Source organism: Oenanthe melanoleuca, unplaced genomic scaffold (assembly GCF_029582105.1).
Source record: "Oenanthe melanoleuca isolate GR-GAL-2019-014 unplaced genomic scaffold, OMel1.0 S205, whole genome shotgun sequence".
NCBI classification, from domain to species: domain Eukaryota; kingdom Metazoa; phylum Chordata; class Aves; order Passeriformes; family Muscicapidae; genus Oenanthe; species Oenanthe melanoleuca.
Genome location: NW_026612854.1, coordinates 8,390 through 24,677, shown reverse-complemented (window position 1 = coordinate 24,677; position 16,288 = coordinate 8,390). Strand labels below are relative to the sequence as shown.

At 46.5% G+C, this 16,288-nt stretch overlaps 3 long non-coding RNA genes across 3 annotated transcripts; all 3 read left to right on the top strand.

The window, feature by feature from the left end:
* The first annotated feature begins 3,403 nt into the window (after window positions 1-3,403).
* On the top strand, window positions 3,404-6,625 carry LOC130266767 (uncharacterized). The gene is made up of 3 exons (XR_008842990.1): window positions 3,404-3,481; window positions 3,557-3,615; window positions 5,180-6,625. It is a non-coding gene; the product is annotated as an uncharacterized LOC130266767 (long non-coding RNA).
* Window positions 6,626-8,610: 1,985 nt separating this feature from the next.
* On the top strand, window positions 8,611-10,762 carry LOC130266768 (uncharacterized). The gene is made up of 3 exons (XR_008842991.1): window positions 8,611-8,688; window positions 8,764-8,822; window positions 10,387-10,762. It is a non-coding gene; the product is annotated as an uncharacterized LOC130266768 (long non-coding RNA).
* A 3,055-nt stretch (window positions 10,763-13,817) lies between these two features.
* LOC130266769 (uncharacterized) lies at window positions 13,818-15,971 on the top strand. The gene is made up of 3 exons (XR_008842992.1): window positions 13,818-13,895; window positions 13,971-14,029; window positions 15,594-15,971. It is a non-coding gene; the product is annotated as an uncharacterized LOC130266769 (long non-coding RNA).
* Window positions 15,972-16,288: the final 317 nt, after the last annotated feature.

The following is a 16,288-nucleotide window of genomic DNA, read 5'->3' as shown; positions in this document are numbered from 1 at the left end:
CCTCCAGAGGTGATCTCAGGTCTAAGGAGACACCTCAGGATGTGACATTTGGCGTCCTCTGGGTGGGCTGCAGCCTGCAAAGGTGGGTGCAGACCCCTGGACCCGGAAAACCCAGCTCGAGAAGACGCCGTTGAAAAGGACTGTGGAGGAGATTTTTGGCCCTCTGCCAAGAAAAGCCGCGGTCCAGACGCGAGTCGGAGAGGAGGTGTCCCGGGAAGCCTCGCTCCTGTGCACTGCTGGTCGGTTTCAGGAACCTCCGAATCGATTTTGGACAAATTGCTTTTGGGTAAGACGGTTCAGATTCAGATACATCATAGGAACACTATAGGCAGAACTCTCAGCAAGGAACAGCTCACTTTAGCATCCACTTTGAAAGTTTTAGCTTTTGTTCATCCTGTCTCTGTCACAGAGAAGGAATTCCGAGATTTGTGTGGGTGAAGCTTCGTTACCCACAGACAGAAACAAATGTGCTATTTACAGCAGGATTCTGGCAAAAAGTTAATTGTGATTGATATCAGTCTGTAACTCTGAGAGATAAGGGAGTGAAGGACTCCCGAAAGTGTAGCTTTATCCAGTCTCTCCTTGGCAGAAAGCAATTAAAGTCCCTCAGAGACTGGGGAAGGATTCTCACTTAGCCATGAGCTGGGGGAGGGAAGTTTATAGCTGCCATGCCAGCAGCAGCCGGTTCAGCAAAGGTCTTGCCAGCAGCAAGGTCAGGAAAAATTAAGTTAAAAATATTTCCAAGTGAGTTAAAGAACTCGGATTTTTTATTTCTTCACCCCTTCAGAAAACATGACCCAGGAGGTGGGAGGGCGCTATAGACGACTCCCCGGGCCGTGGGGGACAGAGGGGAGGGGGACAGGACCGCGAAAAAAGCGGGGAAAAAGCGGGGGGGGCTGTGACTCCGGTTTCGATCCTTATAACGCAAGGCAGTGCGGCCGCGGCGACGGTGCCGGCACCCCGGGAGCGCGGGAAAAACCGCGCGGGGGATTCGCGGGAAGCGCGGAACCCAGAAATAGCGGGCTCGGTGCGTGGAGCCGCAGGCGTGTTCAGGGAGGGACAATCTGCGGCGGCGGCCGGGACGCAGAAACGCAGGACCGTGAGGGCGGCTCTCAGCCAAAAGGGGGGTGGGGATGTGAGCACGATTCATTGTCCGCGGAAAAAACCCCGTTGGTCAGTGGCGCCTCATGGGGAACCCAGGCGGAGCGACCCCCAGGGGCGGCGGGATCGCTCTCAGACGCGGCGGGCGGGGGAATTTCTCGCGGCCGGGGGGAGGCGGCTCCGGGCGGGACCGGCGGGCGGGATTCACGGGGGTGGCGCCGCCCATGCCGGGGACGGGGCGGGTCTCGGCTGCCGGCACAGGAGCGGCGGCGGGGCCAGCCACGCCCGGGGGGGCGGGTCACAGCCGGGAGGGGAATCAGAAGGACAGCCCGACCCGGGAGCAGCCAGCGACGCATGCGTGGTTCGACCTAAGCGTAGGGAACACGCAGGCGCGGCGCCTGGAGGTGCCAACATGCCCGAACACGGAAGTGACAGGAACAGAACAGGGACACTCAAATGTAGACAGGCATCACAGCATGCGGGCACGAAGGCCAAGATTTAGTTCACAGAGCAGTGATTCCAGCGTGGAAGGGCCAGAAATGAGTCACCACAGGGCGGGGCCGGCCCGTGCCGGACGGAGGCGCGGCGGACGGGCTGCGGCTGCAGCGGCCCCGGCCCCGAGCAGGAAACGCGCGGGAAACACAAAACCCAGAAATGTCAGCAATAGGGACACAGAGCCCCGATACAGGGAAAACGGTTTCAGGGAAAGACAGATTCAAAAGGGGAAAAAAATCATGCTTTGTAAAGCCAAAAGAGAAAAATGTAACAACTTTTAAGCAATTGCAGGCAGCCGCCCGGACGGAGCTGATTCAAAGAAAACCCGGGCACAGCAGCGTGAGGTCCCCAGCCGGGGCTCACAGAGAGGAGGGGGAGCGCCGCTGCCCCGCTCCCAAAAAAGGGCTCCGACAGTACCCCCGCTGCTCTCCCCTGCCCTGCACGGGTCAAGTGCTGCTGAGGGGAGGGGGAATGGGGGATGGGGAGACGCCAAGAGCTGTTTTTACCTATATTGTGGAGAACAAGCAGAACGAGGGAAATTGATAAGACACTTAATTTTATTTTCAGTTCTTGTATGTTAAACTAAGGTGTTTGTTTTTGTATTGTTAAAAAGATGCTGAAATTTTAAGAGTGGTAAAGGTATTTTAATAGTATTAGGTATTTTAATAATTGAAGGTATTATAAGGTATTTGTATTTTATTTGAATACACATCATCTATATTTAGTGATTTGTTATTTCTCAGATATGAGTGTACGTTTATTTAAATGTCAACATTGAGTTTTAATTTTCCTATAGTTAATTGTTTCAAAGAAACCAGTTTCTAAGTATTTGCAATACTGTCAATATAAATCAATAGATTTCGAATTCTTATAAGAAGCTTGCAGATTTATGTTTTGCAGAATTTTTATTAATATTTTAGTTTTCCCTTTAAATCAAATTACAATGGACTTCTAGTCTACATTTTTAAAATTATCAATGAAATGTTGTGTGAACACAAATCAAGACCACTTCTAGGATCATCATTTGAATTGCAAAATTTAATCTGAATCAAAATTCTTTTCACATATATTGGAAAAGCAGTATTTATCTATCAGTTCAATTTTTAAGATTTAAATATAATTTCTGTATTTAATTTTAAAATCACTGTAATAAGATTGTATGAATTCTGTATCACAGAATGATTTTATTTTCTGTTTCATTGTTTAATTTGAACCCTTTCAGCATTTTAAGTAAGTTTTGGAAAACCTCCAGGTGTATCCCTGGATCAAATGTGTAATTAGTTAATGTAATAAATAAGAGGCCTTTTGTTCGCCTGACAGACTTTAGACCTTGGAGGAATATCACCAAGATTTGTGAGGTCAGAATGGGGGTTGTTCTGCTTTGATCCTCTGACAGACAGACCTTGAAAAAGATGGCGCTAGAACTTGTTAATTGCTTTGCTCTGCTTGACAGGCCTTAAAGTAAAAAGCCAGAATGTGTTTTGCTTTGCTTGCATAATCACATATTGCTTTAAGTGCCAGGAAAGGAGTCAGTGGCTGAGGAAGACGACTCGCCCTCATCCCCCGACCAGCAGAAGGCAGAAAAAGACCCCCTAACAACTGGAGGAGCATGCGCTGAACTATTAGAGGAGGAGCACGTCACCCAAAAACCTAACAGCTTAAAAGGAACAGACTAAGGGGGGGTGGGCGCAGCAGGTGGTGCAGTGGAGACTCCCCTGCTGTCCAGCGCTGAATTTGCTTTTGCTTTCAGTAATCAGTAAATCTTTAAATTGTTATTCGATCTTATATGGCCCATTGCGCTCACTTATAACAAATTTGGTCCGTGACTCGGATCGAGATTTTGGAGGGGCTCTCTGCCTGCGGGGAGGCGCGCCCCACCATTTTGGTGGCCCCGAGGACACGGGTCCTATCCTAACCTCGACTGACGAACCTAAAATTAAGAAAGCAAAAGCGAAGGTAGGAGGGCCCAATTGACCCCTTAAATTTTGTGCACAAAGTCCGGACGAAGACGCAGGACGCGTAAGTATAGGGGATCCGTTCGGGCGGGGTCGGGATCCCGGAGTACAACGTGTGGTGTGTGTGTGAGAGGGGGACTGGCAGCCAGATTCCCCAAGCGAGTGCGGACCCTTAGTAGTGCGGTTCCCATCGGCCCGCGAGGGCGTGGGCCACGAAACAGGGGAAGCGAAAGTGATTGTTGGTGTGAGTGAAGGTACTCCGGAGGAAATGGGGCAGGGGAAGAGTAAACCTCCTGCAAGTGTTAAACTCCCACCCATACCTAGAGATAGTCCCTTAGGATTTTTACTAGAAAATTGGGACCATTTCCCTGGAATGGAAGGGAAGGATGAGGCAAAAATGATATATTACTGTGTAGAAGTTTGGGGTGGGAAGGAGATTTCAGGAAACGTGTTCTGGCCAATATATGGGTCAACAGAGGATTGGATAAAACAGAGATTAAATATTTGGGTAAATACAAAAAAAAAAACCTGTTTGTTTGGAGGAAAGTCAGAAACGGCAAGTTAGAATGATGGTACAAGAAGGTAGGGAACAGGGTCAGAGAGAGACACAGAGGCGGCCAGTAAGAGAGCTTAAGGAGTCTAGGAATTCAAGGGAGAGACAGGACATTAAGGTGTGTTTTTATTGTGGGAAAAAAGGACATTTCAAGAAAGAGTGTAGGGTCGGGATTCGGGATGAAAAGGAGTTCAAGACAGATTAGAGGGGTCAAGGGCTCTATCTCTTGGGGACACGGAAACATCATAAGGAGCCCTTGATGAAACTGAAGGTGGGTCCCCATGGCCAGGAAATAGTTTTTCTGGTTGACACAGGAGCTGAAATATCAACTATTCAGTTCTTGCCAAAAGGATGTAGTCTATCTAAAGAGACTGCCACGGTAGTAGGAGCAAAGGGAGAACCCTTTGAGGTGGGGGTTATTAAAAGGGTGACAGTTGAATCAGAATCAAGAATCGGGTTGGGAGACTTTTTGTTAGTATCAGAATCTGAATATAATTTATTGGGGAGGATTAAATATCTTTTAGTGGTAGTAGATCATCTTACTCATTATGTGGAAGCCTTCCCGACATCAAGGGAAACTGCACGAACAGTAGTAGAAGCCCTGCTGGAGGAGATAGTCCCCAGGTATGGTGTACCAGAAACAATTGACTCTGATAAGGGGCCGCACTTTACATCAAAGGTAACTCAGGAGCTGGCAGCAGCATTAGGAATAAAATGGGAACAACATACTCCTTGGCCCCCTCAAAGTTCAGGCCGGGTAGAAAGGATGAATGGAGAAATAAAAAAAAAAAAAAACAACTTACTAAATTGGTACTAGAAACAAAATTATCATGGGTTAAATGCATTCCCCTAGCCTTGCTGAATATTCGGACTCAGCCCCGGGCGGATTTGGGAATTTCCCCATTTGAGATGTTATATGGCATGCCCTATAGTTTAGAAAAGGCACAGACAAACCCAAATGTTAGTGAACAATACATTAACGAGTATTTAATAGCTTTGATGAAATTTAAAAAAACAGTTATGGGAAAAAGGAATGTTGGTTCAGAGACCACCATTAGATCTTGTATTACATCAGGTTCAGCCCGGGGACTGGGTACTGGTCCGAAGTTGGAAGGAAAATCCGATAACACCCAAGTGGGAAGGACCTTACCAGGTGTTGCTTACAACAGACACAGCAGTACGCACTGTGGAAAAAGGGTGGACTCACGCAAGCCGAATCAAGGGACCAGTAGATCCGTCTAAATTCACCAACGACCCCGGGTGGGAAGTGAAGGGCACACCTGGGAGCCTGAAACTGACACTTAAGAAGCGAGTAAGCTCTAATTAAAAAGACAGGCTACATTATTCCCACCCCACCACAGGTATGAGACTTTTTCCACATGAGAGATAGACTGTGGGATCCAACATACTATTCCTTCCTGGCAGAGCTCCGAGCAACAGGAGCACCAGTGGGGGGGTGGGGGGGGGGGAAGATCTGCTGAATGCAGCAGTGAAAATAAGATGTAATGCTGAAAATTGCTGGGGAAATTGTAACCCTTTTGTATGCTTTATTTGTTTAGTTTGTAAGGAGGAGTGGTGGACCCATTGCAGCAACAGTTACCCTCCAAGGGGAGTGTGTAAAAATTGTTATTCGGACCAAAGGCTACTCACCTCTCAGGTCCTGGCTACCAAAGTGGCTGCCAGAGAACTTTTAAGAGGGTCTGAAGAGTGGTGGAAAATTTTTACAAAGGGGATAAACCCCCAGTTCTATTGTTATCACTCTAATGAACCTGCCCCATTTGTGGCTAGGATAGTAGCCGCCCTGTGCAGACGGTGGGTACCTGAACTCAGTTGCTATACCCCTCAAATTAAGAACCGCAAGTGGTATAAATACATAAAACGTATCAAAAAGCATGGGTCAAACACCCCTCCTGAAGAATACTCCTGCTGCCGAGAAGATGAAACTCCCCATAGCTCGTAGCAACCGAGTTGATGGGCAAGGCAGAGGAGATGAGAGCAGTGGAGGGGGGAGCCCGAGAAAAAGGGGAAAACGAGGAACAGGTACCCAGAGCCGTCGAAAGTCCAAGGGAAAAGAAAAGTCTGAGGTAAATTGGAAGGAAAATAAAAAAAGCGGTTGTGGAAAATGGGGAAGCTACCACCTCCAATTAGGAATCTTATATATAATGCTTTTGAGATCTGCGCTTGCAAGCCATGAACCCTTTAAATGGCCACTAATACAATGGGAAGGTCAGAAGGAAATTCAAACACAAATTACTTCGAAAGGTCCTAGCTTTAACATAACCCTGGATGACCTACTTGATAGGACGGGTTCTAGCCCCTATAGTGTATTCTACATGTGTCCAGCATCTAACCCAGGGAGGTCATACTGTAACTACCCCGGAGAATTTTACTGTGGATATTGGGGCTGTGAAACAATTTCCCTGGGATGGTCGGTTCAAATCCAAGATAAATACTTAAGGGTTGAAAGAGGTCCACATGGATGTAAAAAGCCCTAGACAGATCCGTCAGGGGTGGTGACTTATATCGGTACTTGCAAATGGGTCTATCTTAACGTCACGCAACCCCAAGACCCAGGATGGGTAGTAGGAAAATTCTGGGGAGTTAGAATATGGGAACCCGGGAAAGACCGGGGGGGGCATATTGTTATAAAGAAGGAAATTGTACCCCACGATCCTCAACCTGTTGGACCGAATCCTGCAATAACAGACTCAGAAGCCACAATAATGAATCAAGGTGACTTAGACAACATGACCCCAGAAAATTTCACGGAGGCTAATAATAAATCACAGTTAATGGAGACCACGGCCGTGACACAACCAAGTAGAGGGACCCTATGGAAAATCCTACAAGCCACCTTTAGGGTGTTAAATGGCACATACCCCAATTTAACTAAAGAGTGCTGGTTGTGCTACAGTATTAATCCACCCTTTTATGAAGCCTTAGGTTCTGTAGCAAAGTCTAGAAGAATAAACGGGACCAATCCTTCCTTGTGCCTTTGGAAAAGGGGGAAAGAAAGCACCCCTGGGGTATCGGTGGCTCAGGTAACTGGGAAGGGGAGGTGTATAGGCAACATACCTCGGGATAAAGACCACCTCTGCGGGGTAAAAATGGCTGTAACCGACTCCCGCAAACCGGCCCAATGGTTGATCCCTGCTGCAAACACCAAGTGGGTTTGTAACACATTAGGGGTAAACCCGTGTATATCAATATCTAATTTCAATGAAACATCCGAGTACTGCATTCAGGTCATGGTAGTCCCCCGGATTGTGTACCACCCAAAAGACTATGTGTATGCTCATCAATTCACTCCAAAACACCACTTAGAGAAACGAGAACCGTTTACAGCCCTCACAGTTGCTGTATTACTAAGTATAGGAAGTGCTGGGGTGGGGGCAGGAGTGGCTTCCTTAGTGAACCAACAGCAAGGATTTAAGGATCTTAGAATTTCAGTAGATGAAGATTTAAGTAAAATAGAGAAGGCAATAGACGGTCTCGTAAAATCAGTAAGATCTCTTTCAGAAGTTGTATTGCAGAATAGACGGGGATTAGACCTGTTGTTTTTACAGCAAGGGGGACTGTGTGTGGCTTTGCGAGAGGAGTGTTGCACCTATGCAGACCACACTGGGATAGTAACTGACACCATGGCTGAGCTCCGAAAACAACTGGAGCAGCGCAAGAGAGAAAGGGAGGCCCAGCAAAATTGGTATGAGTCTTGGTTTAAATATTCACCCTGGCTAACGACCCTCTTGTCAAGCATAGCTGCACCAGTGATTTTAATAATTTTAGGGCTTGCTTTCGGCCCCTGTATTTTCAACAAAATAATTAGCATTGTAAAAAGCAGGTTAGAAGCCGCTCACCTCATGTTAATACGAGCAAAATATGAAGCCTTAAATGGGGAAGAGGAAAAAGATTACCTGGAGTTAAGTAAGAGGGAATTACAAAGATTTAGCGAACAAAAGTAATAATATAGAAAAAGGGGGGACTTGTAATAAATAAGAGGCCTTTTGTTCGCCTGACAGACTTTAGACCTTGGAGGAATATCACCAAGATTTGTGAGGTCAGAATGGGGGTTGTTCTGCTTTGATCCTCTGACAGACAGACCTTGAAAAAGATGGCGCTAGAACTTGTTAATTGCTTTGCTCTGCTTGACAGGCCTTAAAGTAAAAAGCCAGAATGTGTTTTGCTTTGCTTGCATAATCACATATTGCTTTAAGTGCCAGGAAAGGAGTCAGTGGCTGAGGAAGACGACTCGCCCTCATCCCCCGACCAGCAGAAGGCAGAAAAAGACCCCCTAACAACTGGAGGAGCATGCGCTGAACTATTAGAGGAGGAGCACGTCACCCAAAAACCTAACAGCTTAAAAGGAACAGACTAAGGGGGGGTGGGCGCAGCAGGTGGTGCAGTGGAGACTCCCCTGCTGTCCAGCGCTGAATTTGCTTTTGCTTTCAGTAATCAGTAAATCTTTAAATTGTTATTCGATCTTATATGGCCCATTGCGCTCACTTATAACAAATTTGGTCCGTGACTCGGATCGAGATTTTGGAGGGGCTCTCTGCCTGCGGGGAGGCGCGCCCCACCATTTTGGTGGCCCCGAGGACACGGGTCCTATCCTAACCTCGACTGACGAACCTAAAATTAAGAAAGCAAAAGCGAAGGTAGGAGGGCCCAATTGACCCCTTAAATTTTGTGCACAAAGTCCGGACGAAGACGCAGGACGCGTAAGTATAGGGGATCCGTTCGGGCGGGGTCGGGATCCCGGAGTACAACGTGTGGTGTGTGTGTGAGAGGGGGACTGGCAGCCAGATTCCCCAAGCGAGTGCGGACCCTTAGTAGTGCGGTTCCCATCGGCCCGCGAGGGCGTGGGCCACGAAACAGGGGAAGCGAAAGTGATTGTTGGTGTGAGTGAAGGTACTCCGGAGGAAATGGGGCAGGGGAAGAGTAAACCTCCTGCAAGTGTTAAACTCCCACCCATACCTAGAGATAGTCCCTTAGGATTTTTACTAGAAAATTGGGACCATTTCCCTGGAATGGAAGGGAAGGATGAGGCAAAAATGATATATTACTGTGTAGAAGTTTGGGGTGGGAAGGAGATTTCAGGAAACGTGTTCTGGCCAATATATGGGTCAACAGAGGATTGGATAAAACAGAGATTAAATATTTGGGTAAATACAAAAAAAAAAACCTGTTTGTTTGGAGGAAAGTCAGAAACGGCAAGTTAGAATGATGGTACAAGAAGGTAGGGAACAGGGTCAGAGAGAGACACAGAGGCGGCCAGTAAGAGAGCTTAAGGAGTCTAGGAATTCAAGGGAGAGACAGGACATTAAGGTGTGTTTTTATTGTGGGAAAAAAGGACATTTCAAGAAAGAGTGTAGGGTCGGGATTCGGGATGAAAAGGAGTTCAAGACAGATTAGAGGGGTCAAGGGCTCTATCTCTTGGGGACACGGAAACATCATAAGGAGCCCTTGATGAAACTGAAGGTGGGTCCCCATGGCCAGGAAATAGTTTTTCTGGTTGACACAGGAGCTGAAATATCAACTATTCAGTTCTTGCCAAAAGGATGTAGTCTATCTAAAGAGACTGCCACGGTAGTAGGAGCAAAGGGAGAACCCTTTGAGGTGGGGGTTATTAAAAGGGTGACAGTTGAATCAGAATCAAGAATCGGGTTGGGAGACTTTTTGTTAGTATCAGAATCTGAATATAATTTATTGGGGAGGATTAAATATCTTTTAGTGGTAGTAGATCATCTTACTCATTATGTGGAAGCCTTCCCGACATCAAGGGAAACTGCACGAACAGTAGTAGAAGCCCTGCTGGAGGAGATAGTCCCCAGGTATGGTGTACCAGAAACAATTGACTCTGATAAGGGGCCGCACTTTACATCAAAGGTAACTCAGGAGCTGGCAGCAGCATTAGGAATAAAATGGGAACAACATACTCCTTGGCCCCCTCAAAGTTCAGGCCGGGTAGAAAGGATGAATGGAGAAATAAAAAAAAAAAAAAACAACTTACTAAATTGGTACTAGAAACAAAATTATCATGGGTTAAATGCATTCCCCTAGCCTTGCTGAATATTCGGACTCAGCCCCGGGCGGATTTGGGAATTTCCCCATTTGAGATGTTATATGGCATGCCCTATAGTTTAGAAAAGGCACAGACAAACCCAAATGTTAGTGAACAATACATTAACGAGTATTTAATAGCTTTGATGAAATTTAAAAAAACAGTTATGGGAAAAAGGAATGTTGGTTCAGAGACCACCATTAGATCTTGTATTACATCAGGTTCAGCCCGGGGACTGGGTACTGGTCCGAAGTTGGAAGGAAAATCCGATAACACCCAAGTGGGAAGGACCTTACCAGGTGTTGCTTACAACAGACACAGCAGTACGCACTGTGGAAAAAGGGTGGACTCACGCAAGCCGAATCAAGGGACCAGTAGATCCGTCTAAATTCACCAACGACCCCGGGTGGGAAGTGAAGGGCACACCTGGGAGCCTGAAACTGACACTTAAGAAGCGAGTAAGCTCTAATTAAAAAGACAGGCTACATTATTCCCACCCCACCACAGGTATGAGACTTTTTCCACATGAGAGATAGACTGTGGGATCCAACATACTATTCCTTCCTGGCAGAGCTCCGAGCAACAGGAGCACCAGTGGGGGGGTGGGGGGGGGGAAGATCTGCTGAATGCAGCAGTGAAAATAAGATGTAATGCTGAAAATTGCTGGGGAAATTGTAACCCTTTTGTATGCTTTATTTGTTTAGTTTGTAAGGAGGAGTGGTGGACCCATTGCAGCAACAGTTACCCTCCAAGGGGAGTGTGTAAAAATTGTTATTCGGACCAAAGGCTACTCACCTCTCAGGTCCTGGCTACCAAAGTGGCTGCCAGAGAACTTTTAAGAGGGTCTGAAGAGTGGTGGAAAATTTTTACAAAGGGGATAAACCCCCAGTTCTATTGTTATCACTCTAATGAACCTGCCCCATTTGTGGCTAGGATAGTAGCCGCCCTGTGCAGACGGTGGGTACCTGAACTCAGTTGCTATACCCCTCAAATTAAGAACCGCAAGTGGTATAAATACATAAAACGTATCAAAAAGCATGGGTCAAACACCCCTCCTGAAGAATACTCCTGCTGCCGAGAAGATGAAACTCCCCATAGCTCGTAGCAACCGAGTTGATGGGCAAGGCAGAGGAGATGAGAGCAGTGGAGGGGGGAGCCCGAGAAAAAGGGGAAAACGAGGAACAGGTACCCAGAGCCGTCGAAAGTCCAAGGGAAAAGAAAAGTCTGAGGTAAATTGGAAGGAAAATAAAAAAAGCGGTTGTGGAAAATGGGGAAGCTACCACCTCCAATTAGGAATCTTATATATAATGCTTTTGAGATCTGCGCTTGCAAGCCATGAACCCTTTAAATGGCCACTAATACAATGGGAAGGTCAGAAGGAAATTCAAACACAAATTACTTCGAAAGGTCCTAGCTTTAACATAACCCTGGATGACCTACTTGATAGGACGGGTTCTAGCCCCTATAGTGTATTCTACATGTGTCCAGCATCTAACCCAGGGAGGTCATACTGTAACTACCCCGGAGAATTTTACTGTGGATATTGGGGCTGTGAAACAATTTCCCTGGGATGGTCGGTTCAAATCCAAGATAAATACTTAAGGGTTGAAAGAGGTCCACATGGATGTAAAAAGCCCTAGACAGATCCGTCAGGGGTGGTGACTTATATCGGTACTTGCAAATGGGTCTATCTTAACGTCACGCAACCCCAAGACCCAGGATGGGTAGTAGGAAAATTCTGGGGAGTTAGAATATGGGAACCCGGGAAAGACCGGGGGGGGGCATATTGTTATAAAGAAGGAAATTGTACCCCACGATCCTCAACCTGTTGGACCGAATCCTGCAATAACAGACTCAGAAGCCACAATAATGAATCAAGGTGACTTAGACAGCATGACCCCAGAAAATTTCACGGAGGCTAATAATAAATCACAGTTAATGGAGACCACGGCCGTGACACAACCAAGTAGAGGGACCCTATGGAAAATCCTACAAGCCACCTTTAGGGTGTTAAATGGCACATACCCCAATTTAACTAAAGAGTGCTGGTTGTGCTACAGTATTAATCCACCCTTTTATGAAGCCTTAGGTTCTGTAGCAAAGTCTAGAAGAATAAACGGGACCAATCCTTCCTTGTGCCTTTGGAAAAGGGGGAAAGAAAGCACCCCTGGGGTATCGGTGGCTCAGGTAACTGGGAAGGGGAGGTGTATAGGCAACATACCTCGGGATAAAGACCACCTCTGCGGGGTAAAAATGGCTGTAACCGACTCCCGCAAACCGGCCCAATGGTTGATCCCTGCTGCAAACACCAAGTGGGTTTGTAACACATTAGGGGTAAACCCGTGTATATCAATATCTAATTTCAATGAAACATCCGAGTACTGCATTCAGGTCATGGTAGTCCCCCGGATTGTGTACCACCCAAAAGACTATGTGTATGCTCATCAATTCACTCCAAAACACCACTTAGAGAAACGAGAACCGTTTACAGCCCTCACAGTTGCTGTATTACTAAGTATAGGAAGTGCTGGGGTGGGGACAGGAGTGGCTTCCTTAGTGAACCAACAGCAAGGATTTAAGGATCTTAGAATTTCAGTAGATGAAGATTTAAGTAAAATAGAGAAGGCAATAGACGGTCTCGTAAAATCAGTAAGATCTCTTTCAGAAGTTGTATTGCAGAATAGACGGGGATTAGACCTGTTGTTTTTACAGCAAGGGGGACTGTGTGTGGCTTTGCGAGAGGAGTGTTGCACCTATGCAGACCACACTGGGATAGTAACTGACACCATGGCTGAGCTCCGAAAACAACTGGAGCAGCGCAAGAGAGAAAGGGAGGCCCAGCAAAATTGGTATGAGTCTTGGTTTAAATATTCACCCTGGCTAACGACCCTCTTGTCAAGCATAGCTGCACCAGTGATTTTAATAATTTTAGGGCTTGCTTTCGGCCCCTGTATTTTCAACAAAATAATTAGCATTGTAAAAAGCAGGTTAGAAGCCGCTCACCTCATGTTAATACGAGCAAAATATGAAGCCTTAAATGGGGAAGAGGAAAAAGATTACCTGGAGTTAAGTAAGAGGGAATTACAAAGATTTAGCGAACAAAAGTAATAATATAGAAAAAGGGGGGACTTGTAATAAATAAGAGGCCTTTTGTTCGCCTGACAGACTTTAGACCTTGGAGGAATATCACCAAGATTTGTGAGGTCAGAATGGGGGTTGTTCTGCTTTGATCCTCTGACAGACAGACCTTGAAAAAGATGGCGCTAGAACTTGTTAATTGCTTTGCTCTGCTTGACAGGCCTTAAAGTAAAAAGCCAGAATGTGTTTTGCTTTGCTTGCATAATCACATATTGCTTTAAGTGCCAGGAAAGGAGTCAGTGGCTGAGGAAGACGACTCGCCCTCATCCCCCGACCAGCAGAAGGCAGAAAAAGACCCCCTAACAACTGGAGGAGCATGCGCTGAACTATTAGAGGAGGAGCACGTCACCCAAAAACCTAACAGCTTAAAAGGAACAGACTAAGGGGGGGTGGGCGCAGCAGGTGGTGCAGTGGAGACTCCCCTGCTGTCCAGCGCTGAATTTGCTTTTGCTTTCAGTAATCAGTAAATCTTTAAATTGTTATTCGATCTTATATGGCCCATTGCGCTCACTTATAACAAATTTGGTCCGTGACTCGGATCGAGATTTTGGAGGGGCTCTCTGCCTGCGGGGAGGCGCGCCCCACCATTTTGGTGGCCCCGAGGACACGGGTCCTATCCTAACCTCGACTGACGAACCTAAAATTAAGAAAGCAAAAGCGAAGGTAGGAGGGCCCAATTGACCCCTTAAATTTTGTGCACAAAGTCCGGACGAAGACGCAGGACGCGTAAGTATAGGGGATCCGTTCGGGCGGGGTCGGGATCCCGGAGTACAACGTGTGGTGTGTGTGTGAGAGGGGGACTGGCAGCCAGATTCCCCAAGCGAGTGCGGACCCTTAGTAGTGCGGTTCCCATCGGCCCGCGAGGGCGTGGGCCACGAAACAGGGGAAGCGAAAGTGATTGTTGGTGTGAGTGAAGGTACTCCGGAGGAAATGGGGCAGGGGAAGAGTAAACCTCCTGCAAGTGTTAAACTCCCACCCATACCTAGAGATAGTCCCTTAGGATTTTTACTAGAAAATTGGGACCATTTCCCTGGAATGGAAGGGAAGGATGAGGCAAAAATGATATATTACTGTGTAGAAGTTTGGGGTGGGAAGGAGATTTCAGGAAACGTGTTCTGGCCAATATATGGGTCAACAGAGGATTGGATAAAACAGAGATTAAATATTTGGGTAAATACAAAAAAAAAAACCTGTTTGTTTGGAGGAAAGTCAGAAACGGCAAGTTAGAATGATGGTACAAGAAGGTAGGGAACAGGGTCAGAGAGAGACACAGAGGCGGCCAGTAAGAGAGCTTAAGGAGTCTAGGAATTCAAGGGAGAGACAGGACATTAAGGTGTGTTTTTATTGTGGGAAAAAAGGACATTTCAAGAAAGAGTGTAGGGTCGGGATTCGGGATGAAAAGGAGTTCAAGACAGATTAGAGGGGTCAAGGGCTCTATCTCTTGGGGACACGGAAACATCATAAGGAGCCCTTGATGAAACTGAAGGTGGGTCCCCATGGCCAGGAAATAGTTTTTCTGGTTGACACAGGAGCTGAAATATCAACTATTCAGTTCTTGCCAAAAGGATGTAGTCTATCTAAAGAGACTGCCACGGTAGTAGGAGCAAAGGGAGAACCCTTTGAGGTGGGGGTTATTAAAAGGGTGACAGTTGAATCAGAATCAAGAATCGGGTTGGGAGACTTTTTGTTAGTATCAGAATCTGAATATAATTTATTGGGGAGGATTAAATATCTTTTAGTGGTAGTAGATCATCTTACTCATTATGTGGAAGCCTTCCCGACATCAAGGGAAACTGCACGAACAGTAGTAGAAGCCCTGCTGGAGGAGATAGTCCCCAGGTATGGTGTACCAGAAACAATTGACTCTGATAAGGGGCCGCACTTTACATCAAAGGTAACTCAGGAGCTGGCAGCAGCATTAGGAATAAAATGGGAACAACATACTCCTTGGCCCCCTCAAAGTTCAGGCCGGGTAGAAAGGATGAATGGAGAAATAAAAAAAAAAAAAAACAACTTACTAAATTGGTACTAGAAACAAAATTATCATGGGTTAAATGCATTCCCCTAGCCTTGCTGAATATTCGGACTCAGCCCCGGGCGGATTTGGGAATTTCCCCATTTGAGATGTTATATGGCATGCCCTATAGTTTAGAAAAGGCACAGACAAACCCAAATGTTAGTGAACAATACATTAACGAGTATTTAATAGCTTTGATGAAATTTAAAAAAACAGTTATGGGAAAAAGGAATGTTGGTTCAGAGACCACCATTAGATCTTGTATTACATCAGGTTCAGCCCGGGGACTGGGTACTGGTCCGAAGTTGGAAGGAAAATCCGATAACACCCAAGTGGGAAGGACCTTACCAGGTGTTGCTTACAACAGACACAGCAGTACGCACTGTGGAAAAAGGGTGGACTCACGCAAGCCGAATCAAGGGACCAGTAGATCCGTCTAAATTCACCAACGACCCCGGGTGGGAAGTGAAGGGCACACCTGGGAGCCTGAAACTGACACTTAAGAAGCGAGTAAGCTCTAATTAAAAAGACAGGCTACATTATTCCCACCCCACCACAGGTATGAGACTTTTTCCACATGAGAGATAGACTGTGGGATCCAACATACTATTCCTTCCTGGCAGAGCTCCGAGCAACAGGAGCACCAGTGGGGGGGGGGGGGGGGGGGGGAAGATCTGCTGAATGCAGCAGTGAAAATAAGATGTAATGCTGAAAATTGCTGGGGAAATTGTAACCCTTTTGTATGCTTTATTTGTTTAGTTTGTAAGGAGGAGTGGTGGACCCATTGCAGCAACAGTTACCCTCCAAGGGGAGTGTGTAAAAATTGTTATTCGGACCAAAGGCTACTCACCTCTCAGGTCCTGGCTACCAAAGTGGCTGCCAGAGAACTTTTAAGAGGGTCTGAAGAGTGGTGGAAAATTTTTACAAAGGGGATAAACCCCCAGTTCTATTGTTATCACTCTAATGAA